This window comes from Vipera ursinii, assembly GCF_947247035.1.
Source record: "Vipera ursinii genome assembly, chromosome: Z".
Taxonomy (NCBI): Eukaryota; Metazoa; Chordata; class Lepidosauria; order Squamata; family Viperidae; genus Vipera; species Vipera ursinii.
In genome coordinates, this window is record NC_139517.1 from 37,120,882 (window position 1) to 37,133,834 (window position 12,953).

Here is a 12,953-nt window from a genome sequence, read left to right on the forward strand (position 1 = left end):
GCCTTCATACATGAAGCTCAACCCAGCTGGGATCTCCCATCTGAACCTTATATCTCTTTGCTTGAGCTCTTGCACAAGAAATATAAAGTCCTTCCTTCTCTTTAAAATCTTTGGAGGAATTTCTTTTAGAACCAAAACTTCTTGACCAGCAATCACAACTTTAGTATCATAGGCAGCTTGTATAACTTCATCTCTAATTTCCCTTTTTACAAAATAAACCACCACATCTCTAGGCAACTTTCTCTGTTTAGCAATCCACGAGTTCACACGAAACACTTTGTCCATGCCTTGTTTTATTTCAGATGCTGGATGGTTCAATACCCCCTCAAAAGCCTCAGAAACCAGCTGCTTTAAATCTTCCTTAATATTCTCTTTTAGGCCTCTAATTCTAACGGCAAACTGCATCTGGTAAAATTGAGCCAGACTCAGTTCGCTATCCATTTTGTCTTTTAAATCTTCAATTTCCAATACTTTTGCTTCTAATATAGCATTCTTTTGAGTCAGATCTTCCACTTTGTCATCCAGCACCTCCACACATTTAGCTACTTTATGCACTGAGGACAAAATGTCTACCTTCATCTCTCTGAATTTCTGTTCCATCCTTTCTTCCATTCTCTGCTCCAATTTCTCCAATTTCTCCTCCATCTGTACAAATTTAACACCCATTGACTCCAAAATTAACTGGGTATGTTTTTCAAGGTCCTTCGATGTCAATACATCGGGAGAATGCAACGCCTGCAGTAATGATTGTTGTTGCACCGGAGAATTTCCAGCACTCCGAAAAGTTCTAGGGGGAGGTTTAGCCGCCATCTTTTACTTACAATTGTGACGCACTTTCACTTTAAGTTTTAAGCAAAGTCCATCAAGCTCGAGAGTAAAATAAAATAATCCTCTTCATCTCTTCATCTTTCCCTCTTGTACTGCTCTGCCTGCTCTTTTCCTTTCATAGTCTCTCCTTCAAGCAGGGATGGTCGCAGACGCCTGGCTCTGCTCCATGAAGTCCGGAGCAGAGACGCTAGCCAGCTGGGAGCAGCCCAGGCTACGGGGGAGTTCAATCCTTCAGCCGCCCAAGCTCCAAGCTCACGCGGCCCCGGAGAACTCGACCCCTACCTGGGGGCTCACCCCCTCCTCTTCTCCCAAGGAGGGGGCTTCAAATTCGCCCGAACAGCTGATCGGCGCTGTTTCGGGTGAAAAATCACACAGCTGAGCCGCGGGCAGCCTGGGAAGGCTGTCTCCGGCGCCACGGAGCCACCGGAACTAGGTAGAACATATGTTATATATACATCAAATGATAATATGCTTCCCTACAAAGTCAATTCTTGCTCAATGACAGACCAAGGAGTTAACTCAGAAAGGCAAGAGGAAAATCTAGAAGAGGTCTGTGCAGCTCTTCAACATCTTCATCAACGATTTGGATGAGGGGATAGATGGGGAACTCATCAAATTTGCAGACAACACCAAGCTGGCAGGAATAGTCAATACTCCAGAAGATAGGCTTAAGATACAGGAGGATCTGGACAGACTCGAACACTGGGCACTATCCAACAAAATGAAATTCAATGGTGAAAAAAGTAAGGTTCTACATTTAGGCAGGAAAAATCAAATGCACAGGTATAGTATAGGTGGTACCTTGCTCAATAGTAGTAACTGTGAGAGAGATCTCGGAGTCCTAGTGGACAATCACTTAAATATGAGCCAGCAGTGTGCTGCAGCTGCCAAAAAAGCCAACACAATGCTAGGCTGCATTAACAGAGGGATAGAATCAAGATCACGTGAAGTACTAATACCACTTTACAATGCCTTGGTAAGGCCACACCTAGAATATTGCATCCAGTTTTGGTCACCACGATGTAAAAAAGATGTCGAGACTCTAGAAAGAGTACAGAGAAGAGCAACAAAGATGATTGGGGGACTGGAGGCTAAAACATATAGGGAACGGTTGCTGGAATTGGGTATGTGTAGTTTAATGAAGAGAAGGGTGAGGGGTGACAGGATAGCAGTGTTCCAATATCTCAGGGGCTGCCACAAAGAAGAGGGAGTCAAGCTATTCTCCAAAGCATCTGAAAGCAGGACAAGAAGCAACGGATGGAAACTAGTCAAGGAGAGAAGCAACCTAGAACTAAGGAGAAATTTCCTGACAGAACAACTAACTAGTGGAACAACCTGCCTCCAGAAGTGGTGAATGCTCCAATACTGGAAGTTTTTTAGAAGAGACTGGCCAGCCATTTGTCTGAAATGGTATAGGGTTTCCTGCCTGAGCAGGGGGTTGGACTAGATGACCTCCAAGGTCCCTTCCAACAACTTCTTCTTCTTCTTCTTCTTCTTCTTCTTCTTCTTCTTCTTCTTCTTCTTCTTCTTCTTCTTCTTCTTCTTCTTCTTCTTCTTCTTCTTCTTCTTATTATTATTATTATTATTATTATTATTATTATTATTATCTTGTAGAAATGAAAGGCCCACACTGATAAATTAAAAATCTTTGTTGTCTGCAAAGGAATGCTGGTGGGCTAATCAATGATTTGGTGACTAGTGGAGCATCTACAGTGTTGGAGCTTGTGGTCATGGTAAGCCATGGAGGCACTAGGCAACATGACTTTCAGGGCAGTGGTGGTGATTTTATTACTTAAAAAAAAGTCTGTGCTCTGTCCAAGGGTGCTTGGTAGGCTGCATGTACCGGCCTGGTCTATAATTTATTTTGGAGCATTCAACTATCTAGAGCAGGCATGTCAAACTCATTTTGTTTGAGGCAACTTTTTATAAAAGAATTGCCATTAATTTGTTTTAATAAAATAATTTAAATCAATTTTTCACTTGATTTCAAATTAAATGAATGAGATTTTTTTAGTACAATTGCCAAATGCAATAAACTGGTTTTAGGTATATATTACTGGAAGGAAAAAGCAATCCCTGTTGCGTTACTGATCCCAGAGAAACATTTGCATGTATGCAGGTATCCTTAGGGTGCCATAGTTATGGATGAGAAATACTGGTTGCAAAGTTGGCATTTCTGGATGTAATACAGATATTTTGGACTTATTTTTGTTTCTTTGCATGTTTGATATTTTTAAAAAGGCATATGCTACTGACTACGCTTATGCACATATGTAACATGATCACTGCTTGTCCAAAATTTTACTATACAGATAATACCCCCAGAAATTATTTTAGCCTTTTTAATAAATGTTGTTATTGATGTTAAGCTCACCAGGGAAAACATCATATATTGTTATGTATATACTAGGTTAATTATTTAAAGACTGAAGTGCAACATAACTATATTTTAAATAATCTATTTTTCAAAACACACAACAGTCCAAACAGTAAAAGTAAAGTCCAAATTAAGAATATTTCATTCTTAAGAATTGTTTAGATTCAAAATAGTTTTCAAGAGTGTACAAAAGATACTATTTTTTCTAGAATCAGCTATATTAGACATATTACATTGAGAAAAATGTTTCTCATTTCTTTCCTGTTACCTTTGATTTCATTGCAGAGATGTTAACATAAGAAATAGATTATTTTGTTATCTAATTTTACCTTCCAAAAGACAGAAGCAGATGAAAAATATGAGGTTCTTTCCTGTTGGCTTTTCTGAATTAGCTGTTTTAGATTCTAAAAGTTTAGTTCCTAAAGAAGTAATCCTGTAAATAATTTTAATGTCCTCCTCTAGTGCAGGCTCTTTATGACTCAAGGACTTCAAGTCCCAGAATTCCTGAGCCAGCATGGCTCAGCTTGGAAACCTCTCCCTTTCCCCTCAGCATGGCTGGCTCAGGATTTCTGGGAGTTAAAGTCCACGAGAACGCCATTCTGAGCATTCTATGAGAAAAAAAGCCGTGCTAATATCCACTACTAAATCAAGGGATGGGAAGATGAATAAATCTTACCTACAAATGGGATGGGCCAGGATGAAATGTAATCTCTTTGCTTTACCTCATATACCTATCAGCTGGGTTAAATTTGGATACAAGTCTAAAAGACTTCCAGAAAACCAATAGATCTGTGTTCAGCAATAGCCCAAGTAACAGTTTATCAAAGCTAAACACCACTGCATAGGCAACCCATCTTCTGGGCAATATGAATATGAGTCAAACTCACCTATCCTTGTTCAAGTCCAAACTTTCCACATGTTAAGAAGAGAGGATAGAAGTACAGAAGCAAATTAAAACTAAGGAGAAAATTCCTGACAGAACAATTAATCAGTGGAACAAACAGAAGTTGTGGGTGCTCCAACACTGGAGGTTTTTAAGAAGAGATAGGACAATCATTTGTCTGCAATGTTTTAGGGTTTTCTGCCTGGGCAGGAGGTTGGACTAGAAGACCTCCAAGGTCCCTTCCAACTCTGTTATTCTGTTATGTAGAAGGTTGTTTTTTTTTTCTGGGTGATGCTATGTGGGAGAGGAAGTCATGGAAATCTACTGACTCTGCCGTTAAATTGTCCTGTAGTAAAGCTCTAAGAATAGGACCTCTCACAAGCCTGTAAATAAGCCAGAGTAGTATCTGCCACGATTTTCTGCCAACTGAACAACTGGAGGAATGCACATGTAACAAGAATGTGAGAAAGATCTGTTTGCTATATTACTATTTATTTTAACCCATTGACTCTTATGTACATTTACCACTGTGCATTTATTTGGGAGGTCTGTAGCTCAGGAGTTAGGTGCATGCAGAAAATCCCAGCTGTAATTTTTGGTATCCTGGCTAAAAAGATCTCAGGATGTAGGTGACAGGAAAGATGGTTTGCCTCATGATAAGAGAGTCACTGCATTCTGACTACACCAGACTTTTCAAATGGCTTTTCCCTATTGTAATTGAATTACAGCTGCTTGCTGTATTTCTGGGAATTGTGTTTTCACTATATATGGAGGGGACACTGTTAAAAAAGGATATAATACATATTAGACTGGATAGATTAATTGTCTGACTTGGTATTTCCGATATTTCTATCCACCTTCTACACCTTCAAAGCACAAACTTTGAAAACAATTTTTGGTTGTGCAATCTACACTTCTAGGAGGCCATTTTATGCTTAATGTGTTTTAGAGTCAAATTAGGTTTGCGGTAGAGTCAGATGGTAGAGGACAGTCAGGTGATAGAGGACAGGAAGGCCTGGAGGAACATTGTCCATGGGGTCACGATGGGTAGGACACAACTTCGCAGCTAATAACAACAAAAGAGCCTTGGTGGAGCAGTGGGCTAATGCCTTCTTAAGTAACACCAGCTGCCTGCAATTAGTGCAGGTTCGCATCCCACCAGGCTCAAGGTTGACTCAGCCTTCCATCCTTCCAAGGTAGGTAAAATGAGGACCCAGATTGTTGGGGGCAATTAAGCTGACTTTGTAATAATGCCGCTGGGGGGGGGGGCGAAAGCCCTAATAAGCAGGCATATACATAGAATGAAGGCTATTGCTAAGCACATTGATTTGTGCTTAGAGTGTAAGCCGCCCTGAGTCTTTGGAGAAGGGCGGGATATAAATGTGATTAAAATTAAAGAAAATAAAAATAAAAAACAACATAATCACATGCATTTCTCTTCAAACCTGGGCAAGTCAACTGATATAAACTTCCCTACATCTAACCACTTCCAGCCACAAGATGTCAGTAGAGGCTGTATAATCAGATCATCTTTGGTACTTAAATGCTGACGCTTTAAATATCAAGATAATTTAAATTGTTAAAATTAACCCTTGCAGCTGTACAGTCTTTCTATGAATTTATTTGTAGCCTTAAGTTAAATCTAAATTATTCTTGAAGACCATAATCATATGCAAGGGTATTGAAGGATTTTTATTTCTTCTCAAAACTGTGAAATAAAACCTGATCTCAGAAGAGGAAATTAGAAATAATAATAATAATGATGATGATGATGATGATGATGATGATGATGATGATGATGATGATGATGATGGAATGGGAGGTCATCTAGTCCAACCCCCTGCTCGGGCAGGAAACCCTATACCATTTCAGACAAATGGCTGTCCAGTCTCTTCTTAAAAACTTCCAGTGTTGGAGCATTCACCACCTCTGGAGGCAGGTTGTTCCACTGGTTAGTTGTTCTAACTGTCAGGAAGTTTCTCCTTAGTTCTAGGTTGCTTGTCTCCTTGACTAGTTTCCATCCGTTGCTTCTTGTCCTGCCTTCAGGCACTTTGGAGAATAGCTTGACTCCCTCTTCTTTGTGGCAGCCCCTGAGATATTGGAACACTGCTATCCTGTCCCCCCTCATCCTTCTCTTCATTAAACTAGACATACCCAACTCCAGCAACCTTTCCTTATATGTTTTAGCCTCCAATCCCCTAATCATCTTGGTTCACATCAATTGCCAAGTTAGTAATGTGAGCACAAGAAACAGAACTAGCCATATTGTCTGGCTGAAAATTGTTCCATGCATCACCACCAGGGGGCAGTGCAGCCTAAATGTTAGGGAAAATGAGTTAAGCTGCATTTTGCACTGTTCTCCAGTTAGGGGAGCAACAGGGTTAAGAATATATTTAACAAACTACTTTCACAACACATGAAAGTGAATTAATTCAGTGCCAGATTAGACCAAAGGCTGCTCTGATTCAGAAACAATTACCCCCTTTCTGGAATCACTATCCTAATTATTATTTTCTATTAGACAAATAGCAGCAGTGAGCAAGAGTTAGTGGAAGAATGCAATTCAGCCTAGGAGCCCTGGCAAGAAAAAAAAATTAAATGAAGTGAGTTCTGGCCAGAATTTTGTATCTCCTTACTGGGGATAATGAGAAAGAGGTTTTACACTGAAGGTTTCTGTTTCTAGACCACCATAGGGCTCTCTGACTGTAGCAGAATTAGAATTTTTATGAACCTGCCTGGCAATTTCTCAGAAATGTTTTTCACATGCTCAAAAGGCATGTGGTTTTTTATTTTATTTCCAGTGCTTGAGAATTTCTTTGGAATTTTCATTGGTGAGCTTATTTTATTGCTGGAGAAGGCAATAGGAATCTTGCAATTATAATAGTTATAGTTGCACATCTTTCCATTACGTTGGAGTCTCTTTGGCTGCCCATATTTGTAACTTGAAAAGCTCAATTGTAGACCTTCCTTCATGGTATTTTTCCTAGTGAGTCAAAGGGAGGATAAGAAGGCAGAGAGGCTATAGACTATGGAGAGATTATTACAATTAATCAGACATTTGAACACAGCTTGCCCATCTTGTAATTAAATAAGTATATGGTTATCCCATTCCATTAATAAACATTTTTTTTGTCTTTAGAGAAACCAATTCATATTTATTACATTAATGATGAGCTGGTAGACATATTTATTTATTAAGTTGACATCTTGCCTCTATAACTTTATATGTTTCCTATACCAACATCCTGTGAAATCGGTTGGACTGAGAGAGAGTGACTAGCCCAAAATTAGCCAGCCAACTTTCAAACAGACCCACAATGTTCCCCACTGTACTCAGTCTTGAAAATTTGGGAATTGCACATGAATCCTCCAGCTGACCAGTGAGAGACCATTAAAGAGTGGCAACTGTCCCATCTAAATCTCTGCTGTTCTTTAATGATTTATAGTCACCACAGTTCTAAAATGAGGGAAAATTACCTTGATACTTTCACCCCCACAAGTTTAAAAGAATAGTGAAATGTCAGTGCCTTGTTAGAATACCTCCTTGGCTAAATCTCAATTAGGGGAAGAAGAGGCAAGAAAATGGTCTACTTTTAAGTTCTGTGGAGCTACATTGTTTTGGCTGAAAAATGAGACTTGCAACCTTTTTTCATTATGCTGTACCTGAGTTGGAAATAAATGGGCCCAGCTGCTTATCATGGCTTCAGAAATCACAGAACTGATTCTGGAATGATACATATGTGTCCAGGGGGAACATACTCTTCCAACCTGTCCTTCAGATGAATCATGAGTGCATCTTCCAGCATGGCCACCAGTTCCAAATATTTACTGTTTTGGCTCTAAGGAATTAGGGTGAAGAAGTTTAAAAAGACAAAGATAATACAAAGCAAACTGAGAATGTCTATCTTATATGAAAGCCATAACTTTGGTGACACTTTGGTGAAGACCCTCTTATGATTTCTAATCCATCAAGGCTCTGAGGATAAAGGAAACAAATTTCCTGATGATAAATATACCATAAAAATATGAATGTCCAGTTTAACGTAATGGTTTAAGACACCAAGTGAGAAATCAGGAGACCATGAGTTCCATCATAGGCACCAACCCAGCTGAGTAATCTCAAGCCAGTCACTCTCTCTCAGGAAGGATGCAATGGCAAACCACTTCTGAAAACTTTGCAAAGAAGACTGCAGGGACTTGTCCAGGCAGTCACCAGAAGTCAAACACTGACTTGAATTCATAAAATTAAAATCTGACAGAAAAAATTACAAGATGATCATTTATTTCATCCCTAATCATTTAAAACTGATACCCAACACCTGGAAAATCCCTATCTTTCTGCATCGGTGAAATAAAAAAAGTCCCAACTATTCCCAGCAATGGAGGCTCCTGGGAATGTAGCCTGTTTTGGGGGGGGGGAAAGAACTCCAATTAGGCACTGAAACCATATTTCTGAATATTTGGGACTTCAGATTCAACCTGGAAGAATTCCACAAGTTCCCTGCCTGAACAGATGAATGTACTGGTCTTGATTTCTTCCACAAAGGGGGAAAAGTACTAATAAAATTCTGAACCATTACAACGCAGAAATGATATTCTTCATCCTGCTGCCTCAGCCAAATGATTGCTACTTTCCATAGCAGCTGCAGTTTCCAGACATAGAATGTATCTTGCTGAGTTGTGATTTCTACTTGGTCTGGTACTGTAGTTCGCTCTATAATTGCAATCCCCTGAAGTGGGAGGAAAGACTCTTTTTTTTTCCTTGACCTTTCTGAGACCTCAGTAAAAAGAGAGAATGGCTGTGTTATTGGAAGCAGAGGGCTTTAGGCTGGTTTTGTGATATTTGGCAATACAGGTTGTCCTTGACTTACAATTGGCTCCTTAAGAATCTCATTTCTTAATGACTGCTATAAAAGAGGTTGTAAAATTAGGTCAGTCTTGTTTTATGACATACGACTATAATGGCAGGTTCCTTTATGGTTGCATGTTGAGGACTACCTGTGGTTACTTCTGCTATGAACCTGAACTGGTTGTGGATGGGGTTGCAATAAATCTTTTACCCCAAAATACATTTGTGTGTGGAGGGATGGAGGAGGTCCCATTAAAAAAACTATGATTATTTTCTACACAGGTCTTTATTGGCCATGATAAATGTTCTCATGACTGCCCCCTTGTAAAATACACAAGGAAAGCGTAACGCCTGAATATCAGATCAATCACAGTGAAGGCTTTTTGTTTCTAGCACAAGGTATAATTGACAGTTTGTGCTTCTGAGACAAAACTTTGGCACCAGAAACCCAACCCAGAAAAAGGGAAATTGCTGAGAGCATTTCCAAAGACAGGCCTGTCCCTGCTTGCCAGGATTTCCTTTTGTAACTGCACATGGAGAGGGAACCTGGGTAGTGGGTGTGGGACTCTAGCTGCAATTCCTAAGCAGAAAGGAACAACCTGCAAATTAATATTTGCATTGACAGTTTGCTTTATTGTCAGCCCATTGCAGAATTCATTTCTAAATACCTATTAAGGCTGCAGATCTGTACACTGAGATAAAATGTTTTACAACTTACAAAGTACAGTACTGCTTCACGCTGGATGTGAATATTCCTGTTGGGAGTGTGCACAGTTGAATGTTCCCCCATAAAATTATCCATGCACACTGAAACCTAGCATGTCAACAAGAAGGCAGGGCAAGGCCCCTTCATCCTAGTTTTGTTCTAGAAAGGGGAACTCATCACATTTTCAGGCTACATTAAGTTAGGGGGAATAGCCAACAATGTACTAGAGGAAATAGCCAACACTTTAGAGATAGGCTCAAAATCCATAAGGATCATGAGAGACTTCAACTCTGCACCCTTTTTAACAAAAGGCAATTCAGTAATGAGAAAAGTAAGGCCTTACACTTAGGCAATAAGAATCAAACCCACTGTTTCTGAATCAAGCAGGTTATTAGACTAGAAGACCTCCAAGGTCCCTTTCAGCTCTGTGCTCTGGCGACACCCATATGTGCATGCACTTTTCTTGGCATTAGTTCAAAAATGCTTTGTCTCTGCCTTCTTCTGGGGATGTTTTTGTTGTCCTAATTTAGCCCAAAGCTCTGGAATTTCTTAGTATATCCCATCCAAGTACTAACCACAAACACCTCTGCTAATATTCTGAGCCCAGACAGTCAGCCATGTTTTAGTCACCTACATATAACATCCTAGATGAAACTAAAGCACAGTTGATAATTTGTGGGCCATTGAGTTGTAGGAACCCAGCCAATGTTCAGCATGTTGTACGAATCAAGCAATCAAATAGTCTATTTGCACAAAAGTGAGAACAGCATTTGGGCTCCATGAACCTTGATTTGTTTAGCATGTTGTTCAATTCAGGCGAATGAAAGAACATGAAAATGATGAGAAATGTACTATTTTATTCTGGTATACTTCCTATCCCTGGGTATTTTGATCTGCTGAGCAGCAGACCTGTTAGGGTAGCAAATCCAGGGCTATCTTAGCAGAATCAGCAGTGGATTCTGCTATTTACATTTTTTTAGAAATGAAGGAGGATTCCTTTCAGAAGATTCTTTTGAGATCTTCACCATAACTTACATTACAATACAATGAAGTCTCCTGTAAAAAAGTTTAATATGACCCCAGTTAATGCTGCTATATATATAATGTTATATAATAACAGAGTGAGCGCCTGTTACTCATCCCAGTTTCTGCCAACCTAGCAGTTCGAAAGCATGTAAAAATGCAAGTAGAAAAATAGGGACCACTACAGTGGGAAGGTAACAGCGTTCCGTGCGCCTTTGGCATCTAGTCATGCCGGCCACATGACCACGGAGATGTCCTAGGACAAGCGCTGGCTTTTTGGCTTTGAAACGGAGATGAGCACCGGCCCCTAGAGTTGTAAATGACTAGCACGCATGTGCAGGGGAACCTTTACCTTTACCTTTAATGGATGAATAACACTACTAATACTGCTAAATATATGGATATGTTGTCCTAATGACTGAACAAAGGTATCCTCAAAGTAACCAAACTTTAAATGATAGAAAAAATAGCCCTATGAGTCTGGTTTAGTGAATTCTGTCACCTGTTTGACCCTCATTATAACTGCCCGCTGGAGCTGCTGTTTTGCAAAATTCAAGTGCTGTGTACAGGAAATGCAGAGAGGGAAACAGGTAATGGAGCCTCCTTGACAAGTTTCCAGAGAATTAAACCCTTTGAAAGGGCCCTTAAGAAAAGGGTGGGGTGTAGCAAGTTTCCTCTAGGCGTTGGGCAGGGCTGCTGCTTGCACACAATCATCTAAAGTGTATGTTTGAAAATCTGCTGCTGTTTAGCCCTGAGGGTACCCAAGCTCTGTGGGTGGGAGCAGTCTCAGTTTCTTGCTCTCCCTGTTTTCCACCCTTTTTGCCAAGCCCTGCAGGAACCAATGAGGGTTGGAACCAAAGCTGCAGACTGAGACACACCCTGGATTCTGCTTTGTCAGTGAAACAGCTCTTTGGAGACAAAGAACAAAGAGACAAAGCCTTGGAGAAACAGGCTCCTTCTTGTTTATAAGGTCAAGAGGTAGCCCCACTACTTTTATCTCCCTTGGGCCTCTTGTCCACAATGGTCATAAGTTGCAAAAAAGGAAGGAGGCCAAGGAAAAAGTACTGTCTTTCCTTTCCTGGGCCAGTCCTACCTATAGGTATAATGAGATGGCTGCCAGGAGGATAAATGGTGGAAGAGAGAAGCAATATTTTAGAACAGAGTTTGGTGCGTGCCACATGATTGCCCCGTCTCCCCCAAATTATCTTGTTTTGGTGAAGGACGCTACCAACTATTAGCCCATCAGTTTGATGGGAGTAGGAATCCAATGTGATGTAGGACATTACTACTTTTAGTGTAAGGCTATCGTAATAGAATCTTGCATGTCTGAATGGGTTTCTCCCCTTTCCCCTGGTGAGAACTAGGGAGGGTCTTGTCTGAGCAGTTTACTCATGTTACATTCCTGCCCCAGACTCAGTTTTCTTTTATCTGACCATTGTCTAGACTGTGGTTCTTCCTCCTGTCTCCAAAGCTTATTCTTCCAACCTACTACAAATAAAAGTAGATTGCAGGCTGGTTGGTTTTTGTACATGAATAGGAAGGCAGGATATCACCTTCTTCTTCAGCATTGGCAGCAAAATGGTTCTGACTAAAAAAAAAATGTAAGCTCTTGTTCTAAGCAGTTTTTTTTAAAGCATCATTCTTCTTCCCAATAGAGGACTGCTCAAAAAAATGTGTGTTACTCAAGCAGAATGGTAAACACCAGGGCTTTTTTTCTCATAGAACGCTCAGAACGGAGTTCCGGCACCTTTTTTGGATGGAACCTTGTAGGGTAGGCAAGGCGGGTTGTATGATATGTGTGAGTTCTGGCACCTTTTTCTTTTACAAAAAAGCACTGGTAAACACCCTTCCACCCCCACTACAAGAGGCATAGTATCCAAGTTATTTTGGCACAATTGGCAGGGAAAATACTCTAAAACGTTGATAATGAACCATTTGCTGACATTTCATATTTCCTGGTGCCAAAATCAGTTGACTAAAAGCAGCCACCTCATTTGACCTCTAAAGCATAGGTGGCTGCAAAAAGTAACATGCCTGGCATCCCAGCAGAGTTTTTATATATTCAACGTGGTCCATTAAACTAAATTAAAAACAAAACAAAACAGGACCAGTGCAGGAAAACCTGCAGATCACAAGGGTTACTAGGCCCATGCAACTGATCTTCTTGCGTACTACAGCTAAGCTCATCTATTTTCCCAGTGTCACTTGTTGAAAGATCAGCAGTCACTTGTCACATCTAAAAAAGTACCAGTTATGCTGGACGAAGCTCAGAAATGTTCTGGGTGGT